We start from the raw sequence: 22184 nt of genomic DNA, 5'->3' as shown, positions 1-22184 counted from the left end.
CTCAACAGCAATGCCATGCCTGGTGGTTGTGCCGCACTGGAGAGCTAAGGTCCTCAATCTGATCTACAACCTTGCTCACCCAACTGTGCAGATGGTCGTGGTGCAGTTTGTGTGGCACAGGTTGAAGAAGGAGGTGGCGGAACTGGTCAGGAACTGTACCAGGTGCCAGACCTCCAAGGTCCAGATGAGCCCCTATCCAGAACGTTGATCCAGCAGTTCGTAGATTACAACACATCCACGTTGATGTTGTCAGATTCCTGCCAGTGTCCAAGGAGGCTCGTTACCTCCTCAGGGTAGTGGATAAGGCTAAAGGTGGCAGGAGGCCATCCCGACTAAGGAGGCCTCACAGAGATGTGCGCCAGGACTCTGGTCAGCCAATGGATCGCTCGTTTCGGAGTCCCGGAGCACATCACTAGCGACAGTTCACATCTGCCCTGTGGACTCAGATGGCAAAGCTCCTGGGGGTCAAGCTCCAGCATACCACCTGCAATCCAATGGGTTGGTGGAGAGGTTCCAAAGGCACCTGAAGGCATTGCTTATGGCCAGGCTCTCTGGACTGGACTTGGCAGACAAACTACCCTGGGTCCTTCTCAGGATTAGGACGGCACCCAATGAGGACCTGCAGGCTTCAGCAGCGGAGATAGTTTATGGTATACCACTTTCCCTGCCAAGTGAGTTTTTTGGCCCAGACCATGACACCACGGCCACCGACAAAGACCTGCTGGCGAACCTACGCAGCCAACTGTCCTCCTGAGCTCCCCCACCCCCGGCACGCCATGTCACCCAGCCGTTTCATCTGCCCAAAGAACTTGACTTGGCCCAGTTCATTTTCGTGCAGAAGGGATCACAAAGTGCACCACTACAGCGACCATACGAGGGGCCATACAAAGTCTTGCACTGGTTCGGCAGAACCTTCACCCTGAATGTTGGGGGGAGAGAGGAACTTTTTACAGTGGACCGCCTGAAGGTGGCCCATCTGTACTTATCACAGCCGGTGCAGATGGCCGGGGCTGGCCGCCAAAGCGACAGGATGTGTAGTCGGTTCTGGGGGGGGATTGTGTGGTGGCACACATCCTCATGGCAAACCAGCCCCACTTGTATTGCCACGTGGTGGAGCAGCCATGAGGAAATGGCGCCGTCAGAGGTTTCTCTCTGACTCCACCATCCCTTCCAGCGCCCACCCTGGGCAGTGATTATGATGTCACAATGCACCAGGTGACTGAGCTCATGCTGCCCTTATAGGGGCGCGCTGAATTTGAATAAGAACAATCGCAAAAGACCCTCAACGTGGTGGCCGTGTTTCTCCCACTGGTCACACCCCCACAGAACTATCATTAAAGAGGAAATAGTGAGACATCTGGATAGAAATTGTTCCATTAGGCAGATACAGCAATGGATTCTGGAAAGGCAAGTTATGTTTGGCAAATTTACTGTCGATTTTTTTTTTAGGATATAATTACCACTCTGGATAGAAAGGAACAGGTGTATGTTGTGTACTTGGATTTGCTGAAGGTGTTCGATAAGGTGCCGCATAAAAGGCTTATTCATAAGATAATGATGCATGGAGTTAGGGAAAATGTGTTAGCATGGATGGAAGATTGGTCATCCAATAGAAGGGAGAGGGTTGGAATAAATGGGTGTTTCTCTAGTTGGCAGTCAGTGGGGAGCAGTGTGCCACAGGGGACTGTGCTAGGCCTGCAATTGTTCACAATATACATTAAAGATTTGGAGGAGGGGTCCGAGTTTCTGTATTCAAGTTTGCTGATGACACTAAATTGAGTGAAAAAGCAAATTGTGCTGAGGATACAGAGAGTTTGCAAAGGGTGTATCTAGGGTATGGCAGCTAGGGCACATGCCCTGGGCCTCACTTGCAGGGGGAGCCACTGTCCTTCCCTCGGCCGCCCAATATCTGAGTCCCTAGCCCAACACAGATTCTCCATCCCACTTGAGTGCCCTGGAGCACTGCTCTACCACCTCACTGGACTACTCCAGCCGGCATCTCACCAAGCCGCTTCAGGGCTGCACCCACTTTGGAGGATGATTTGAACCACGCCGCAGTGGCACAATGTAGAATCAATGGCCAAGATGCTGTCTTCCTTACCCATAATTCCCCCATGCAGCTGGAACCACTCTGCCAGTGCCAGCGCCAGAAAAATGCAGAGTATCATCTTTGTGACATTGACAAATGTGAATTAAAAGCGTGTTGATGCGTGACTGGAAAGGGTAACATAATCTGAAGAATTGAATTACCATTTCACTATTCTGCATTGTATTGCGAAGGGTCAAGACAGCACTACCCAGCACTGCTAGCGCCAGGGAAATGCAGAGCAGTTCCAGTTGAGTGGGGGATTATGGGTCAGGAAGATGGCCATTTTGCCCAATGATCTCGCATTGAGCTGCCATTGCTGCAAGCTGCCCGAGTCGTCCCGAAGGCCGAAGCGGCTCGAAGATATGCCGGAGAGGCTGGTGAGGTGACGACCTGAGACATTCCGAGTTAACCACCCTGAAGTTATCTGGATCACAGAAGCAGCAGGTCCTCTTGCAGAGGCTGCCAGCTTCCAGCCGTGAACAGCAGATAATAAACACAAGGCTGGAGCCTGGAGCGTCCCATGTCTTGATGACTGGGAATAATAAACCTCAATGTGGTGTGGCGTGGTTCAAAATCGAGGGTTCTGTTAGTGGAGGGGGGAGTGAGAAAGGTGGGTGTGTGAAGGGGGGGGCCTTTTCCTTACTAAAGCTCAGCCTAGAGGCCTGGGTGGGTGTCACTGGTTCACTTATAATAAATTACAACACAACGTGTGAAATTTGCAAGGCTATTTCGGGCACACGATTGGTGTAGATGTTAGCGCCAGCCCAATTGTGCGTGAAAATCGTCCGTCAACTTTATGTGCAATTTTTTTTAACAGGGAGTGTGCAAATTCAGTGCTTGCCATGGGCGCTATTTTACCTAGATAAGCCTCCAGCAGATGGAGCACCATGTTGGTAAATGCAAGGCCATCCACTTTGGTAAGAAAAATAGCTCAGGTTATGGTGAAAGATTGCAGCAGAGTGACTTGGGAATCAATGAAAGATTGTTTTGCAGGTGCCTCAGATAACTAAGAAGACAAATAGAATATTGCTTTCATTACTGGACGGGTGGACTTTAAGAGGAGGGACGTTTCGCAGTTACCGAGCAGGATACTGTTGAGGTTGCATCTGGAGCTCTCCTTACTTGAGAAAAGATGTACTAGTTTTGGAGGTGATGCAGAAAAGGATCAACAGGTTGATTTCAGAGATGAGGAGGTTAGCCCATGAGGAGAGATTGAGTCAAATGGGGGTATAAATACAGAAGAATGAGAGGGGATATTATAGATATATTATAGTTTGAAAAGGTTTGGTATGACATCAGAAACCCCAGCAAATTTCTGCAGATATATGGTGGAAAGTGTGCTGATCGGCTGCTTCACGGCCTGGCATGGGCACACCAATACCCTGAAGTGTAAAGCCCTCCAATGGATAATGGACACATCACAGGCAAAACCCTCCCCACTTTAAAGGACATCTACAGGAAACATTACCGTCAGAGAGCAGAAGCAATCATCAAGGATCCACACCACCTGGCACACACTGCTGCCATCAGAAAAGAGGACTAGGTGCCACCATGTTCAGCAAAAGCTACTACCCCTCCACCATCAGACTCCTCAATGACAAACTCAATCAGGGACTCATTTAAGGACTCTTGTGCACTTTATAGATTTTTTAATCCTTTCTGTATTGCACAGTCAGTTTGTTTACATTCATTATCTGTTTACAGTTCTGTATTTGGATACATGTTTACACTGTGTACAGGTTTTTTTGAACTACAAATAAGTGGTAATTCTGCTGCACCTTCAGAAAAGAAGAATCTCAGGGTTGTATGTGATGTGACGTATGTACTCTGACAATAAATCTAATATCTGAAAAATAAATCTGAAAATTATGAAAGGGATAAGAGAGGCAAGAAAGTTGTTTCCACTGGTAGGTGAGACTAGGGTAGGGAACACAGCTTCATGTTTTCGGCAATTAGATTTAGGATAGAGAAGCTGTTTTTCCGAGAGAGTAGTGAACTGATAGAGTTCTCTGCCCAAGGAAACTGTGGATGCTATTTCATTAAATATTAAGAAACAGGTAGGTTTTAGCAATGTTAGAGGAAGGAAGGGTAATGGGAAAAAGGCAGATAAGTGGAGCTGTGTCCTTGATCTTATTGAATGGCGGAGTCAGATGGCCTCTATTTCCTATGTTTTCATGTGACTGTATTCTTCAAATATTTAATAGAGCCTTACAAACAACACTTCCACAGGTTTCCCAGTGGCCAAGGACAGTTTGAACTAGGACTGGTAAACTATTAAAGAAAGGAATTTGTTTATTGCCTCGACTGGACCTGGAGTTGGATGAACATAGGATGATTTAGGAAGCAGAGAGGGAGGCAATCACACCCAAGAGGCAAGAGGCAGGTAAGAGGGTGACAGTCAGGAGAGGGAAGTGGAATAGTTGTTAGTGCAGGGCACCCATGTGTACTACTATGGATACTATGGAGGAGGACAGTCTACCAGGGACGTCATAGTGATCAGGTCTCTGGCACAGAGTCTGGCCCTTCAGCTTAGAAGTGAAGTGGGGAAAAGAGGATAGCTGTACTGATAGATTTTGATAGTGGAACAGTTAAGAGTCCCATATGGTATGTTGCCTCCCAGATCCCAGGGTCAGGGATGTCTCAGATGGAGTTCACAGATTCCGTGCCACATGTTGTGGACCACATTGATACCAATGCCATAGATAAGAAAAGGGATGAGGTCCTGAAGAGTGAATATAGGGAGTTAGAAAGGAAGCTAAAAGGCAGGACGTCAAGGACAGGATTTGGAAGTTATGGCGGATGAATGCGTGGCTGGTGCAAGGGGCAGGGGTTCAGATTTGTGGATCATTTGGATCTATGACTTACATCAAGAACAGGTTCCTCCTGAATTGGAGGGAGGCCAATATCCCACCGGGTAAGTTTTCTGGAGCTGTTGGGGAGGATTTAAAGTAGTTTGGCAGAGGGATGGGAACCATGATGAGAGGGCAGTGAACAGGGCAGATGATGTACAAGTAGGATCGACAAAGAGACAGACAACAGACTCGCCAAGGCAAATAGCGCTGTTGGAAGACTACACAAAAGAGTCTGGAAAAACAACCACCTGAAGAAACACACAAAGATCAGCGTGTACAGAGCCGTTGTCATACCCACTCTCCTGTTCGACTCCGAAACATGGGTCCTCTAACGGCATCACCTACGGCTCCTAGAATGCTTCCATCAGCGCTGTCTCCACTCCATCCTCAACATTCATTGGAATGACTTCATCACCAACATCGAAGTACTCGAGCTGGCAGAATCCGCAAGCATTGAATCCATGCTGCTGAAGACCCAACTGCGCTGGTTGGGTCACGTCTCCAGAATGGAGGACCATCGCCTTCCCAAGATCGTGTTCTATGGCGAGCTCTCCACTGGCCACCGAGACAGAGGTGCACCAAAGAAGAGGTACATTGAGCCAACCAGGGAAATTTTAGACATACCGCATGGTAACGGGCCATTTCGGCCCACTAGTCTGTACTGCCAAATTTACACCCAATTAACCTACATCCCTGGTACATTTCAAATGGTGGGAGGAAACTGGAGCCCCCAGGAAAAATCCATCCAAACATAGGAGAATGCACAAATTCCTTACAGACAGCGCAGGAGTCGAAACCCGGTAACTGCTACATCAACCATGTTTCCCCAATGAACTTGGGAACCAAAGGTAGGGGAACCCCATGAAGGCAGTGATCATAATATGATAGAATTTGGCCTTCACTTTGAGAGGGAGAAACAAAAATCAGAAGTGTCAGTATACCAATGGAATAAAGGGTACTGCACAGGTATGAGAGAGGGGCTGGCCAGAGTTGATTGGAAGGGGACACTATCAGGGATGCTGGTACAGCAGCAATGGCTGGAGTTTCTGAGATTAACTCAAAAGGGAAAGATCAAATCAAATGAAGTGAAGCCAAGTCTATAGTCATCTGATAGTACAAGTACAACCCGAAGAAACAGTATTCTCTGGTCGTCGATGCTGATGCATCATCAATCACTCAGAAGACTATTGTGGAAAAACCAATAGGCTTCAATTCACTTGAAAACATAGCATATCCCTACTGTTCAGTTGTCCTACACTGAGTTGCAAGAGGGCTGTGGAACAGCCACCTTTATGCAGGAGCCAGTAGTGAGGGGCCACAGATGCCACTGGCCAATTAGTATGCCTGACCTGATAATTATACATTGCAGTGGTTTACCACAGGTACAAAACATTCAGACACATAACCAGACATAACACACATATAGACAAACAATATATATGCAGGACAAGTATTTCAAGTATATAAATAAATATTGTTTCATGAACAGGAGAGACTTGCCTGAGCTGTTCCTTTGGTTGTTCAGCATTCTCAGCCTGGTGGTGCTGGCTCTGATCCTCCTGTATCTCTTCCCTGACGGGAGCAGCTGGAAGTTTCTGTGTGCGGGGTAGAAGGAGTCAATGATTTTGCGCCCCCTCTTCGGATAACAAAAGATAAATTAATCTCAAGAATGAGAAAGTGCTGTAAAGGGAGGATGAGGCCAAGTGGCAGACAAGGGAGGTGAAAGCAAAAGATGAAATGCGGAAAAAATAATGGGTATCAAGAAGATTGGGAAATGTTTGAAAGCCAAGAGAAGGGAACTAAAGGAAATTAATAAAGAAACGATGAAGATAAGCTAGCCAGCAACATAGAAGAGAATGTGAAATGTTTCTTCAGCTATATAAAAAGCAAAAGAGAGAGGTGAGGGTGGACATTAGACTGTTAGGGAGATGATAATAGGGGTCAAAGAAATGGTGGTCGAACTTAATAAGTATTTTGCATCTGTTTTCACTGTAGAAGATACCAGCAACATGCCAGAAGCTCAAGAGTCTCAAGGAGCTGAGGGGTGTGTCATTGGTATTACCAAGGAGAAGGTGCTGGGGAAGTTGGAAGGACTGAAGGAGGATAAATCACCTGGACCAGGTGAATGGTTTTGAAAGAGGTAGCTGAAGAAATTGTGGAGATACTGGGATTGATCTTATAGCAAACACTAGATTATCAAATGGTTCTGGAGAATTGGAAAATTTCAAATGCCACTCCACTGAGTGGAGTGAGAGAGGCAAAAGACAGGACGTTATAGGCCGGTTATCCTGACTTCATTGGTTGGTAAGATGTCCAAATCTATTATTAAGGATAATATACTTGGAGGCACTTGGTAAAATAGATTGAAGGCATCCTATTGAAGGAGAAATCTTATCTAACAAACATGAAGGATGGATAAAAGGGTGTCAGTGGATGTGATTTACCTGGATTTTCAAAAGGCCTTTGACAAGTGCCACACATGAGACTGTTGAGTAAGATGAGGCCCCAAGGTACTATTGGAAATAAGCTAGCGTGGATAGCATATTGGCTGACCAGCAGTGGGCAGAGTGGGGATAAAAGAGGCCATTTCAGTTGGCTGCCCTGACCAGTGGTGTTCTGAAATGTTGGGGCCAGTTCTTTTCACGTGGTATATCAATGATTGAGATGATGGATTAAATGGCTTTGTGGCTAAGTTTGTGAATGATACAAAGATTGGAGGAGGGGAGGGTAGTGCTCTGAGTCTGCAGGAGGACTTAGACAGGCTAGGGGATTGGGCAGCAAATGGCAAATGGAGTAGAGGGTAGAAACGCAATTTGGTGGAAGGAATAAAGGCATTCACTACTCTCTGAATGGGCAATGTTCAGAAATTTGAGGCACCGAGAGACATGGGAGTTCTCGTATAAGACTCCCTGGAGGTCAACTTGCATGCAGAGTCAAAAGTAGGGCAGCCAAATGGAATACTGGGATTCATTTCAAGAGGAATAGAATATAGAAACAGGGATGTGATGTTAAGGCTTTATAAGGCACTAGTCAGATCATTCTTGGAATATTGTGCGTAGTTTTGGGCTCCATATCTAAGGAAGGATGTGTTGACATTGGAGAAGGTCCAGGGTTGTTGGGGGGTGGGGGGTGGTGTTACAAGGCTGATCCCCTGAATGAAAGGGTTTTTTATGAGGAGCATTTTAAGTCTCTGGGATTGTACTGGCTGAAGTTTAGAAGAATGAGGGCGGGATATCATTGAAGCCTATCCAAACTGAAAGGCCTGGATTGACTAAATGTGGGGAGGATGCTTCCTATAGTGGAGAGTCTGGGACCTGAGGCCGCAGATTCACAATACAGAAATGCCCCTTTAGAACAGAGGTGCAATTTCTTTACACAGAGGGTGGTGAATTTGTGGAATTTGATGCCATGGTGGGCTGTGCAGATCAAGTCATTGGGGTTATTTAAAGTGGCATTCTTGATCAGGAAGGATGTGAAGGATTGCAGAGAGAAGGCAGGAGAATGGAGTTGAAAAGAATAGTGAATCAGTCATGATGAAATGGTGAGGCAGACTCAATGGGCTGAGTGGCCCAATTCTGCTCCTGTGTTATACAGTCTTTATGAAAATGGACGTCATGAACGGACCCATGATCCAACAATATATGAACAAAAAAGCAGTTGTTGAAGGAACAGTGGATCAGATAGCATCTGTGGAGATCAACTTCCATTGACCCTCAAATAACCTCTGCAGATGCTGCCTGACTTGCTGAGTTCTTGCAGAATTTTTTTTTCTTTGTCCAGATTCCAGCATCTATTGTCTCTTATGTCTCCAATATTGGAAAACTTTATCTGTTGGCATGATCTTTTTTTAAAAGTGGGCTAGTTTCTCCTTGCTGTGTCTATTTGCTTTCTACATTGTTCTTTACATTACACCTCCCCTTTATGTCATTGTAAACCCTCCGTAGCATGGACACTCCCTCTCTTTGCACTCTATTTTAGCTCAGCAACCCGTAGTACTTCTTAAGTCCAGCACTAATTTCCTAAGATTTTAACGATTTCTGTCCATGAAGCTTGAATTTCTACCAAAAACAAAAGTGTGATCAAAATGCTCCATCAAGCATCTTTTTTTATTTTTTTTTAATGTTTCACGCTATGAACCATACTGACCAAAATACACACAAACATTTCCCTCTTGAATATACATAGTGTGGAGGTGTGGCAAGATGGCGTAGGGAACAGATGTGCCTTCCAGACCTCTCCTGACTCTGATTTATTGTTTTGTCTTTAAGTGCCCGTTAAAGTTCTTTTAAAAGTTTATAAATAATAAGAGGTGTTGGATTAGTGCTTAATGGTTTATATGCAAAAAAAGAGGTAAAAGAAAATATCAACAGACTGTTAAAAAACTACATTTTCCGAAATTGTCTGAGCCTACTTGTTTACAAGAAGCCAGGACTTAACGTAGAATGGATCCAGAGGAGGACATGCAGAGTTCGGCATTGAAGCTTCATTTTAAGCCGGTGAGGCTCTCTGAAGGTCGCATTCAACAGCTTTCAGAACAAGGGGCTGGATGGGTGCCAGTGTTTCGCACGGTGGCCACTGCAGGTGTTGTTCCTGAGGCTTTGACAGTGGAATCAGCTGGGGCGCTACCAGCTGGAGAGTTAAAGAGTTGTCATTCGACTGCTATAGTGGTGGCGCTGCAAAATGCATCTTCAATTACAACGGTTTTTCCAGACATCGATTCAGTGAAGATTATTAAAGAGATTTGGCTTAAAGATAACCCTGATCTTCAGTCTCCTGGCATTGCTGGGGGGACTTTGAGAGGGATTTTTATACGAAGTCAAACTGCTAGAAAAGATACTAAATTAAGGGAAGGGACAGAAGATTCCGTGGTCTCTAAGGAACAGCAAGCCCCCATTATGCCTGAATCTACTTCTGTTGAAATGTCTGTTAAGGATCTTGAAGATAAGATATATTCTGTATCGAGTCACTTAGCTAATTTTGTGAACCTGTTTATTTCCAAGATTAATGCGATGGCGGAAGTCATTAATGGAGCTTTTAAGCTTGAAACCATTGAAAGATTTGAAATGTGTGATCAAGGTTTAGTCGATGCAAAGGATCGAAAATAGAATAATTGAAACATTGCAGATCCAAAATAAAAATTTAGCAAAAAAGGTTGATTATTTGGAGAATCAATCTAAACGGAACAATGTGAAAATTGTTGGTTTGTCAGAAGGCATAGAAGGACCAGATCCAAGAAAATTTTTTACTGAATGGATTCCACGAGTGTTAGGACAGGATAAATTCCCTGAAGGTTTAATACTGGAACGTGCTTATAGAGTTTTAAGAAGAAATTCTTTTTCAGGACAGAATCCAAGATCTGTTTTGATCCGTTGTTTAAACTATTGTGACAAAGAGACAATTTTACGTACGGCTATTAGAAATGCCCAGCAAAATAGATCTCCTTTGATGGTTCAGAATAATCCTGTTTTCTTCCATCAAGATTTGAGTCAAGAAATTATGTTTCAACGACGCAAATTTAATTCTGTGAAAGAACGGTTGTGGAAAAAAAGACATAAGGGAACATTCAGGTATTCTGCGGTACTGAAGATTTTTTAGGATGGAAATTAGCCAAAGTTCTTTGACAATCCTAAAGAGGTTATGGAATTTGCTCAGTATCTACCAATCATGCAGTTTCAGGAACGATGTAGTCTTTCAAGGTCTCCAAAGAGAGTAGAGATGTAAGGTGGGATCCAGATTTTTAAAAGAAATGGAAGCAATGGTGATCGAAGTGGTAACGTTGATTTAAAAAAATAAATCTTTTATCTTTTTTTTTGAGAAGAGTTTAAATAGTTTAAATAATGATGATAGTTTAATGAAATGGGAGTTGGGAGAGGGAACTGGGTGGGCACTAGTTTCCAGAAGTCATCAGCTACCTGTGAGTTATCTCACACCCAATATTTTGGGGGAGTTACCGCTTTGGGCAGTTTAAACAGGAGGAGGTAGTTGTGACCTCCGACCTGTTTTTTTTTTCTTTTTAATTTTTGGGTTAAGAAGTGAAGGATTTTTTTTATTATTTTTTTTAAATAAATATTTTTTTTAACTCTTTTTGTTTTGATTGTAATTGAGAGAGAATTAGGAGGTTTTTTTCTCTCCTTTTTTTTCTCTTTTTTTGGGGGTTTTTTTTATCTCTTTTTTCATTTTTAAGAGGATGATGTCACAGAAGATAATAAGTCAAAAACTGAGGATGTTGAATTAGATGAAGAGGAAGATGAGGGGAAAAGTGATAAGAAGAAGAAGAAAATTAAGTACAAATACATTAACATAACATAACATAACAATTTACAGCACAGAAACAGGCCATTAGGCCCTTCTAGTCCGCACCAAACCAAACACCCCTCTCTAGTCCCACCTCCCTGCACAATGCCCATAACCCTCCATCTTCTTCTCATCCATATACCTGTCCAAACTTTTCTTAAATAATACAATTGACTCCGCTGCCACTATTTCTCCCGGAAGCTCATTCCATACGTCTACCACTCTCTGAGTAAAGAAGTTCCCCCTCATGTTACCTCTAAACCTCTGCCCCTTAATTCTTAACTCATGTCCTCTTGTTTTAATCTTTCCTCCTCTTAACGGAAATAGTCTATCCACATCCACTCTGTCTATCCCTTTCATAATCTTAAATACTTCTATCAAATCCCCTCTCAACCTTCTACGCTCCAAAGAATAAAGACCTAATATGTCCAATCTCTCCCTATACTCTAGATGCTTAAACCGAGGTAAGATTCTGGTAAACCTTCTCTGCACTCTCTCCACTCTGTTTATATCCTTCCTATAATTAGGCGACCAGAACTGCACACAGAACTCCAAATTAGGCCGCACCAACGTCTTATACAGTCTCAACATCACCTCCTATATTCCATGCAATGATTGATAAAGGCCAGCATACTAAAAGCCTTCTTCACCACCCTATTCACGTGAGTTTCTACCTTCAGGGAACGATGTACCGTTACTCCTAAATCTTTCTGCTCTTCTGTATTCCTCAATGCTCTCCCATTTACCACGTATGTCCTGTTCTGATTCTTCTTACCAAAATGAAGCACCTCACACTTATCAGCATTAAATTCCATCTGCCATTTTTCAGCCCTCTTTTCTAAGCAGCCCTAATCCCTCTGCAATCCTTGAAAACCTTCTTCATTATCCACTATTCCACCTATCTTAGTATCGTCTGCATATTTACTAATCCAATTTACCACCCCATCATCTAGATCATTAATGTATATAACGAACAACAATGGGCCCAATACAGATCCTTGAGGCACACCACTGGTCACCGGCCTCCAACCTGACAGACAATTATCCACTACCACTCTCTGGCCTCTCCCTTTCAATCCATTTGACTATCTCAAAATTTATACCTAAAGACTGCACCTTCTTAACTAACCTTCCATGTGGTACCTTATCGAAGGCCTTACTGAAGTCCATATAGACAACATCCACTGCGCTACCCTCATCCACATTCCTAGTCACCTCTTCAAAAAATTCAATCAGATTGGTCAAACTTGACCTTCCTACCACAAATCCATGTTGAGTGCGCCTGATCAGACCCTGTCTATCCAGATGTTTATAAGTACTATCTCTAAGAATTTTCTCCATTAATTTACCTACCACAGATGTCAAACTTACAGGCCGATAGTTGACAGGCTTCCTCCTTGAACCCTTTTTAAATAACGGAACCACATGTGCAATGCGCCAATCCTCCGGCATTATCTCCATATCTAATGACATTTGGAAAATTACCGCCAGAGCCTCTGCTATTTCCTCCTTCACTTCTCTCAATGTCCTGGGGAAGATCCCGTCTGGTCCCGGAGACTTATCCACCTTTATATTCTTCAAAAGCCCTAAAACTACATCTTTTGTAATCTCTATATTCCCCATATTTACCCAATTTGCTTTTTTCATCTCACATCTCCCAATATCCTTCTCCTTAGTGAATACCGAAGAAAAGAAACTGTTCAATATCTCCCCCATTTCTCTAGGCTCCACACACAGTTTTCCGCTCTGATTCTCTAAGGGACCAATTTTGTCTCTAGCTTTCCTTTTACCATTAACATATTTGTAGAACTCTTTTGGATTAGTTTTCACCCTGCTTGCCATAGTTTCCTCGTACCTTCTTTTAGCTTTCCTAATTCCTCTCTTAAGATTCCTCTTACATTCAATGTATCTTTCAAACATCCCCTTAACTCCATGCTTCTTATATCTAATGTATGCCTCCCTTTTTCTTCGAACCAAGTTTCCAATATTCCTTGAAAACCACGGCTCTCTCAAACCTTTTTCCCCTCCTTTTAACCTAACAGGAACATAAAGCTTTTGCACTCTCAAAATCTGATCTTTAAAAGACTTCCATCTCTCTACTACATCCTGCCCATAAAACAAATTGTCCCAATCCACACCCTGCAAGTCCTTTCGCATCTCCTCAAATCTAGGTTTTCCCCAATCAAAAACCTCAACCCTTGGCCCTGACTTCTCTCTTTCCATAATGACATTGAAGCTGATGGCATTATGATCACTGGACCCGAAGTGCTCGCCAACACTAACCTCCGTCACTTGACCCATCCCATTTGCCAACAGTAGATCTAACACTGCTCCTTCTCTGGTTGGCACCTCTACATATTGTTGTAAAAAACTATCTTGCACACATTTCACAAACTCTAACCCATCCAGTCCTTTCACAGAATGTGTTTCCCAATCTATATGTGGAAAATTAAAATCTCCCATAATTACAACCCTGTGCTTATCACAAATATCTACTATCTCCCTACAGATTTGCTCCTCTAGGTCTCGGTCCCCTCCGGGTGGTCTATAATACACCCCTACAAGTATAACCTCTCCTTTCCTACTCCTCAGTTCCACCCAAATAGCCTCCGTGGATGTGCCCTCTAATCTATCCTTCCTAGGCACCGCTGTAATATTTTCCCTGACAAGCAATGCAACCCCACCTCCTCTTGCCCCTCCGACTCTATCACACCTAAAACAACGAAACCCAGGGATATTCAGCTGCCAATCACATCCCTCCTGCAACCATGTCTCACTAATCGCTACCACATCATACTTCCAAGTATCAATCCACACCTTCAGCTCATCCACCTTTTTTACAATACTCCTGGCATTAAAATATATGAATTTCAGAGATTTCCCAATTTTTAATCCCTGTTTTCCCTAATCTTTAATAACAACATTATTTACTTTTCCTGCCAATTGCCCTTCATCTTCTTCCAGAGCATTTCCCTTCTCTATCACCTGCCCATCCATATTCAAATACTTACTACAAACTTTCTTTGTTGCATTCTAACCTTCTCCTTACTGCTCTGTACTATTTTGTTCCCTCCCCCCAACCATTCTAGTTTAAAGGATCCTGAGTAGCCCTAGCAAATACCTCTGCCAGGATTCTGGTCCCCCTGGGATTTAAGTGTAACCCGTCCTTACTGTACAGGTCACATCTCGCCCATTGAGGGAGAAGAGTTTAATAAAATTAAGTTAATTTTGATAGAGAATTTTGAAGATGTTATAAATGTTATAAATGAAGAATATGGAGAATTTTATGAGTTTGAACTTTTTTTTCTTTTTTTTTCTTTTTTTATATAAGGGGAGGGGAAGGGAATAAAAAGTTTATCTGATTGTTTTTCTAAGGGATGTTTTTGTTCTCTCGATGAATTATAAAGGAAACTTGGTATTAATGGAAATTCTGTATTTATGTATTATTAATTATGATTTTTTGTATAACAGATATGTGGTTGATATATGATTTTAATATTTAAATTTAGTTTTAAAGTGGATTTCATTTGTTAAATACATGAATTATGTTTGATTTAAATATATGTTTAAGGGTATTATTTTAGTATTGATATTTTTTTGTTGTTAGTAATTTTTTTTGTTGTTAAGTTTTATCCTTTTTTTCGTAAGTGGGGTTTTTTCTATTTTATTTACAATATTGTTAATTAATTCTTCACTCTTTATTTTTGGGGGGAGGGTTGGATTAATTTTAAATTAGATGATTAATGTTGTGTTATAATTATTGAGGGGATTAATTTGTGTAGTTTAATGATGTAGTATTCTAATTTTTATTATCTTATATTTTATTATTTCTTTAAATGTAATTTTTATTTTATTCATGTCATAAAATTTTAAATAAAGTTTAAAAATAAAAGAATATACATAGTGTCATTTTCTCCCCTTTTTCCTCCTCTTCCCTCCCTCCTTCACACCCCCCCCCCTCCACTCACTCAACGTTCAACATATATGATACATTAAACCCATTAAATAATGTCATCACACAATGAAAATGAAGAAGAAATTTGTGTCTTCTACTTTTACATACTGGGTCAGTTCATTTCATCGTCTTCTCCTTCTGTCATTTTAGGCAGTGGAGGTCAGCAGTAGGACTTTTCTATTGTGTTCCATGTACGGTTCCCAAATTTGTTGGAATACTGTGATGTTGTTTCTTAAATTATATGTTATTTTTTCCAATGGAATACATTTATTCATATCTATGTACCATTGCTGTATTCTCAGGCTATCTTCTAATTTCCAGGTTGACATAATACATTTTTTTGTTACCGCTAAGGCTATCATAATAAATCTTTTTTGTGCTCCATCCAAATCGAGTTCAAGTTCTTTACTTCTTATATTACTTAGAAGAAAGATCTCTGGATTTTTTGATATGTTGCTTTTTGTGATTTTATTTAATACCTGGTTTAGATCTTCCCAAAACTTTTCCACTTTCTCACATGCCCAAATTGCATGTACTGTTATTCCTGTTTCCTTCTTACAGCGAAAACACCTGTCTGATACTGTTGGGTCCCAATTATTTAACTTTTGGGGCATGGTGTATAGCCTGTGTAACCAGTTATATTGTATCATGCGTAACCTCGTGTTTATTGTATTTCTTATATTTCCGGAGCATAGCTTTTCCCATGTTTCATTCTTTATCTTTACATTTAGATCTTGTTCCCATTTTTGTTTAGGTTTACAGCTGGTGTTAATTGATCTTTCCCCGTCTTTGGTATTACTGTAATTATTGCTGTTTTGCATGAATCTGGCATGTTCAATCTAGTTCATTACATCCAGGAGAGGAGGAATTAATAAGTTTCTAAACGTTTTATAGAATTCTATTGTGAGTCCATCCTCTCCCGGCTTTTTATTGATTGGTAGTTTTTTTAATATATCCTGTATTTCCTCTATTTCAAATGGCTTTATTAATTTATTTTGCTCCTCTTCTTACAATTTCGGTAGTTCAATTTTAGCTAGAAAATCATCTAATTTGTCTTCTTTCCCTTCGTTCTCAGTTCGATATAGTTGCTCGTAGAATTCCTTGAAGTTTTGATTGATCTCCATTGGGTTATATGTAATTTGTTTGTCCTTTTTCCTTGATGCCAATGCCGTTCATTTAGTTTGTTCTGTCTTAAGCTGCCAAGCTAATATTTTGTGCTTTTTTTCTCCTAGCTCATAACACTTCTGTTTTGTCTTCATTATGTTCTTCTCCACCTTATATGTTTGTAGTGTTTCATATTTTATTTTTTTGTCCGCCAATTCTCTTCTTTTTGTTGTATATTCCCTTATTGCTAATTATTTTTCTGTACTTGCTATTTCCCTTTCCAGCTGTTCTATTTCCCGATTGTAGTCCTTCTTCATCTTAGTTATATAACTTATTATCTGCCCTCTGATGAATGCTTTCATTGCATCCCATAGTATAAACTTATCTTTCATTGATTCCATATTTATTTCAAAGTACATTTTAATTTGTCGTTCAATGAATTCTCTAAAATCCTGTCTTTCAAGTAGCATGGAGTTTAATCTCCATCTATACGTTCTCGGTGGGATGTCCTCCAGCTCTATTGCCAATAACAGGGGTGAGTGATCCGATAACAATCTAGCTTTATATTCCATTTTCCTAACTCTCCCTTGGATGTGGGCTGACAACAGGAACAGGTCTATCCTTGAGTATGTTTTATGTCTACCCAAATAATATGAGTATTCCTTCTCCTTTGGGTGTTATCTCTTCCATTTATCCAAAAGTTGCATTTCCTGCATCGACTTAACCATAAATTTGGCCACTTTGTTCTTTCTGCTAGTCTTTTTCCAGTTTTATCCATCTTTGAGTCCAAATTAAGGTTAAAGTCCCCTCCTATCAGTATATTCCCCTGCGTATCTGCAATCTTCAAAAAGATATCTTGCATAAATTTTTGATCTTCTTCATTAGGTGCATTTACATTGAGCAAATTCCAAAATTCTGAATATATCTGAACACTTTATCATTACATACCTCCCTGCTGGATCTATTATTTCCTCCTCTATTTTGATTGGTACATTTTTATTGATTAATATAGCTACTCCTCTGGCTTTTGAATTATATGATGCTGCTGTTACATGTCCTATCCAATCTCTCTTTAATGTCTTGTGTTCCACTTCATTTAGATGTGTTTCTTGCAAGAATGCTATAACAATTTTTTTTTCTTCAGTAAATTTAACAGCCTCTTCCTTTTGATTTGGTTATGTATTCCGTTAATATTTACAGTCATATAGTTCAACTTGGCTATTTCATACTTTGTTTACCTCTCATTTCCACTTCCTCATCACCACCTTTCCTCCTTATCCATTTCTGTTTTCTTTTTTTGAACACACTGTCAGACAACACTTCGAAAACATAAAATATCTCCACTATTCCCACATCTAAAATTCCCTTAACCCCAAATGTCACCCCCCCCCCACCGAGTTGCCCCTTGTCCCTTGTCGGGCAACCACATCTCCCCTCTCCATTTGGATTTCGAACACGCTCGCAGGTGTCAACTGATTTCGCAGTGACTGTTATTCTCTCCCACCCAGCCCCCTCCAAAAAAGACTTTTATCTTCACATATAACAAAGCTCACTCTCTTAATTCCCCCCTTACTTCCTTTCTTCCCTTTCTTCCCCTTCTTAGTTCTTACTTATACTTTATTCTTCTTCTTTATGAAGTTTGTCATCATTCTTGTTCTTGTTACATCTCTTCATCTTTCTGTCTGTTGTGCAGGCATTCTACAAATTTTCGAGCTTTTTCCGGATCCGAGAACAGTTTGCTTTGCTGCCCCGGGATAACTATTTTAAGCACCGCTAGATATCTTAACATAAATTTATAGCCTTTCTTCCATAGGATCGATTTTGCTGCATTAGACTCCTTCCTCTTCTTCAGGAGCTCAAAACTTATGTCTGGGTAGAAAAAAAAAATTTTGACCTTTGTATTCCAGTGGCTTTTTGTCTTCTCTTATTTTTTTCATTGCCTTCTCCAATATATTTTCTCTTGTCATATATCTCAGGAATTTTACTAGAATGGATCTTGGTTTTTGTTGTGGCTGTGGTCTGTGTGCCCTTTCTATTTCCATTCCTTCCTGTAATTCTGGCATTCCTAGGTCCCTGGGGATCCATTATTTTATAAATTCTTTCATATCTTTGCCTTCTTCATCTTCATTAAGACCCACTATCATTATATTGTTTCTCCTATTATAGTTTTCCATTATATCCATCTTCTGAGCTAACAATTCCTGTGTTTCTTTAACTTTTTTATCAGATTCTTCCAATTTCCTTTTTAAGTCGTCCACTTCCATTTCTATGGCTGTTTCTCGTTCTTCCACCTTGTCTACTCTTTTCCCTATTTCTGTCATTACCATCTCTAATCTACTCACTTTTTATTCTGTACCTTTTATTCTTCTTTTTATTTCATTAAATTCTCATGTCTGCCATTCTTTTACTGCTTCCATATATTCTTCAAAAAATTTCCTATCTATGTACAGGCCATTCTCTTTATCTTCTATTTCTCTGTGCAGAGCTTGATGTTCTCCTTCCTCTTCCCCTGAGTCCACTCCAGGACCTGTGTCCTCTACCTCTCTTCCTTGTATCTGTGTCTCTTCTGACTTTATTGTTGGGCTGTTTATCTCAGTTTGCTGGGTATTTTTTTTTTAATTAATGGTGTCTTGATGTTGTTCCTCTTCCTCTGGGCTGGTCATCTGCTGTGTCTCTGATTTCCTTTTTTCATTCTCCTTCCTCTCATTCCCATTATTTTCTGTATCTTCCCGCTGGGAACCCTGTTGTCGGGTCTTACTCAGCTGTTCAAGTTGTGGAGTGGAACTCCACAGCTGGTCCCCCCTCCCGTCGGTGTTGTCTTTGTCGTGCGCATCACGCATGCGCGATTCCTCAGGCATGCGCGGTTGCGCACCTCTGTTTGGCTCCGTGAGCCATCCTTCTCGTCCTGTGCTCGGTGGGTCGTGACCCTTCGGGGTTTCCACTGACCTCAGGGAGTGGGCTCCTCTTTCCATGGCAGGTCCCTGCTTCTTCGTACAGGTAAGACCTTCACCTTTCTCTTCCAACATCTTTCCTTCTTTTCTTCCTGTTGTTTTTGGCTTTTCTTTCTTTGGTGCCATTTCCTCCACACCTTTATTTTTTAGTTGTTGTGGTTTGTGTGTCTGTGGCTTGGCTTTTTCTTTACTTTTTTCCTTCTTTTCTGGAGAGGGCTGGTATTCTCCTACCAGCCACTACTCCATCACGTGACTCCCCTCCGTCGAGCGTCTTCAAACAAAAATTCTGATTGTCTTTCTAAGGCTCAGTCCACTTTCTTCAGATCATTTTGTTCTACATGGCTGTCCCATGAGATAATGAGATGTTTTTTTTTAATGCAACGTTGCAAAATTAGACTAGATTAGATGTAGTTGAAGGTTTCAAGAGGTAAACAAGTTAAGAAATTAATGGTTTAAAATGTGTTAAGTATGAAACGCATTAAGATTGAATTTGATCAGTCAGAAGCACGTGTCACATGGTGTTTGTTCCATCAAGAAAACCTTCATGGATCAATGAGCAATTCCTGAAATGATATGTAACATGAACATGGTTTGTAATTTGCATATTCATATCAGGGTTATAACCCTGCTCACAAACATCAGAACCATGCTAGAGAAGGCTGTCAGCCACCGACCTGAACGTCGGTCTGACCTCATCACACATGAACTCCTCAGACTTGACATCGACATAGCCACTCTCAGTGAAGTCCGCCTTCCAGATGTAGGCAGCCTCCAATAACACGGCGCGGGCTACACACTCTACTGGTCTGGCAAGCCTATGGATGAATGACACCTATCTGGTGTAGGCTTCATGGTCAAGAACTCCATTGCCTCCAAACTCGAAAACCTCCTGACAGGCCACTCGGACCGGATCATGTCCATGTGTCTCCCCCTTCAAAACAGCCGTCTTCAGCGCAAACTCCAGGAGATCCAAAATGAGTGGTGGACTAGCCTCGCCAAACAATCCCAGCTCAGCGCAGACATTGGCAACTTCAGGGGTTTTTACGAGGCTCTAAAGGCTGTGTACGGCCCATCACCCCAAGTCCAAAGCCCGCTGCGCAGCTCAGACGGCAAAGTCCTCCTCATCGACAAGATCTCCATTCTCAACCGCTGGTCAGAACACTTCCAATCTCTTTCCAGCTCCCTCAACAGCCTTTAAGGCTAGAGGTGGATGAGGTCCTCACCCGGGAAGAGACATATAAGGCAACTGAACAACTGAAAAGTGGAAAAGTAGCAGGTATAGATGGAATCCCCCCAGAGGTCTGGAAGGCTGGTGGCAAAACTCTGCATGCCAAACTGCATGAGTTTTTCAAGCTCTGCTGGGACCAAGGAAGGCTGCCTCAGGACCTTCGTGATGCCATCATCATCACTCTGTACAAAAACAAAGGCAAGAAATCAGACTGCTCAAACTACAGGGAAATCACGCTGCTCTCCATTGCAGGCAAAATCTTCACTAGGATTCTCCTAAATAGAATAAAACCTAGTGTCGCCGAGAATGTTCTTCCAGAATCACAGTGCGGCTTTCGCGCAAACAGAGGAACTACTGACATGGTCTTTGCCCTCAGACAGCTCCAAGAAAAGTGCAGAGAACAAAACAAAGGACTCTACATCACCTTTGTTGACCTCACCAAAGCCTTCGACGCCATGAGTAGGAAAGGGCTTTGGCAAATACTAGAGCGCCTCGGATGCCCCCCCAAAGTTCCTCAACATGGTTATCCAACTGCACGAAAACTAACAAGGTCGGGTCAGATACAGCAATGAGCTCTCTGAACCCTTCTCCATTAACAATGGCATGAAGCAAGACTGCATTCTCACACCAACCCTCTTTTCAATCTTCTTCAGCATGATGCTGAAACAAGCCATGAAAGACCTCAACAATGAAAACGCTGTTTACATCCGGTACCGCACGGATGGCAGTCTCTTCAATCTGAGGCACCTGCAAGCTCACACCAAGACACAAGAGCAACTTGTCCGTGAACTACTCTTTGCAGACGATGCCGCTTTAGTTGCCCATTCAGAGCCAGCTCTTCAGCGCTTGACGTCCTGTTTTGCGGAAACTGCCAAAATGTTTGGCCTGGAAGTCAGCCTGAAGAAAACTGAGGTCCTCCATCAGCCAGCTCCCCACCATGACTACCAACCCCCCCACATCTCCATCGGGCACACAAAACTCAAAACGGTCAACCAGTTTACCTACCTCGGCTGCACCATTTCATCGGATGCAAGGATCGACAATGAGATAGACTGCAATCATGTCTGCCTGTCCCGCATCGGACTTGTCAGCCACAAGCGAGCCTGCAGCTGACGTGGACATTCTTTGGCTTGGCTTCGCGGACGAAGATTTATGGAGGGGGTAAAAAGTCCACGTCAGCTGCAGGCTCGTTTGTGGCTGACAAGTCCGATGCGGGACAGGCAGACACGATTGCAGCGATTGCAAGGGAAAATTGGTTGGTTGGGGTTGGGTGTTGGGTTTTTCCTCCTTTGCCTTTTGTCAGTGAGGTGGGCTCTGCGGTCTTCTTCAAAGGAGGTTGCTGCTCGCCAAACTGTGAGGCGCCAAGATGCACGGTTTGAGGCGATATCAGCCCACTGGCGGTGGTCAATGTGGCAGGCACCAAGAGATTTCTTTAGGCAGTCCTTGTACCTTTTCTTTGGTGCACCTGTGTCACGGTGGCCAGTGGAGAGCTCGCCATATAACACGATCTTGGGAAGGCGATGGTCCTCCATTCTGGAGACGTGACCCATCCAGCGCAGCTGGATCTTCAGCAGCGTGGACTCGATGCTGTCGACCTCTGCCATCTCGAGTACTTCGACGTTAGGGGTGTAAGCGCTCCAATGGATGTTGAGGATGGAGCGGAGACAACGCTGGTGGAAGCGTTCTAGGAGCCGTAGGTGGTGCCGGTAGA

The 22184-nt window shown here is 42.5% G+C and overlaps 1 long non-coding RNA gene across 1 annotated transcript in view; it reads left to right on the top strand.

Annotated features, from left to right (window-relative positions):
- Window positions 1–1277: 1277 nt before the first annotated feature.
- LOC138737510 (uncharacterized) overlaps window positions 1278–22184 on the top strand; it is a 132464-nt gene continuing 111557 nt past the window's right edge. Inside the window, exon 1 of the long non-coding RNA XR_011340988.1 lies at window positions 1278–1407. This is a non-coding gene — a long non-coding RNA (uncharacterized lncRNA). The remainder of the gene's footprint in view (window positions 1408–22184) is intronic.

Source organism: Narcine bancroftii, chromosome 6 (genome assembly GCF_036971445.1).
Source record: "Narcine bancroftii isolate sNarBan1 chromosome 6, sNarBan1.hap1, whole genome shotgun sequence".
Lineage (NCBI taxonomy): Eukaryota > Metazoa > Chordata > Chondrichthyes > Torpediniformes > Narcinidae > Narcine > Narcine bancroftii.
Note: the sequence above shows the minus strand (reverse complement) of the source record. Positions and strands in the feature narration are given on the sequence as shown.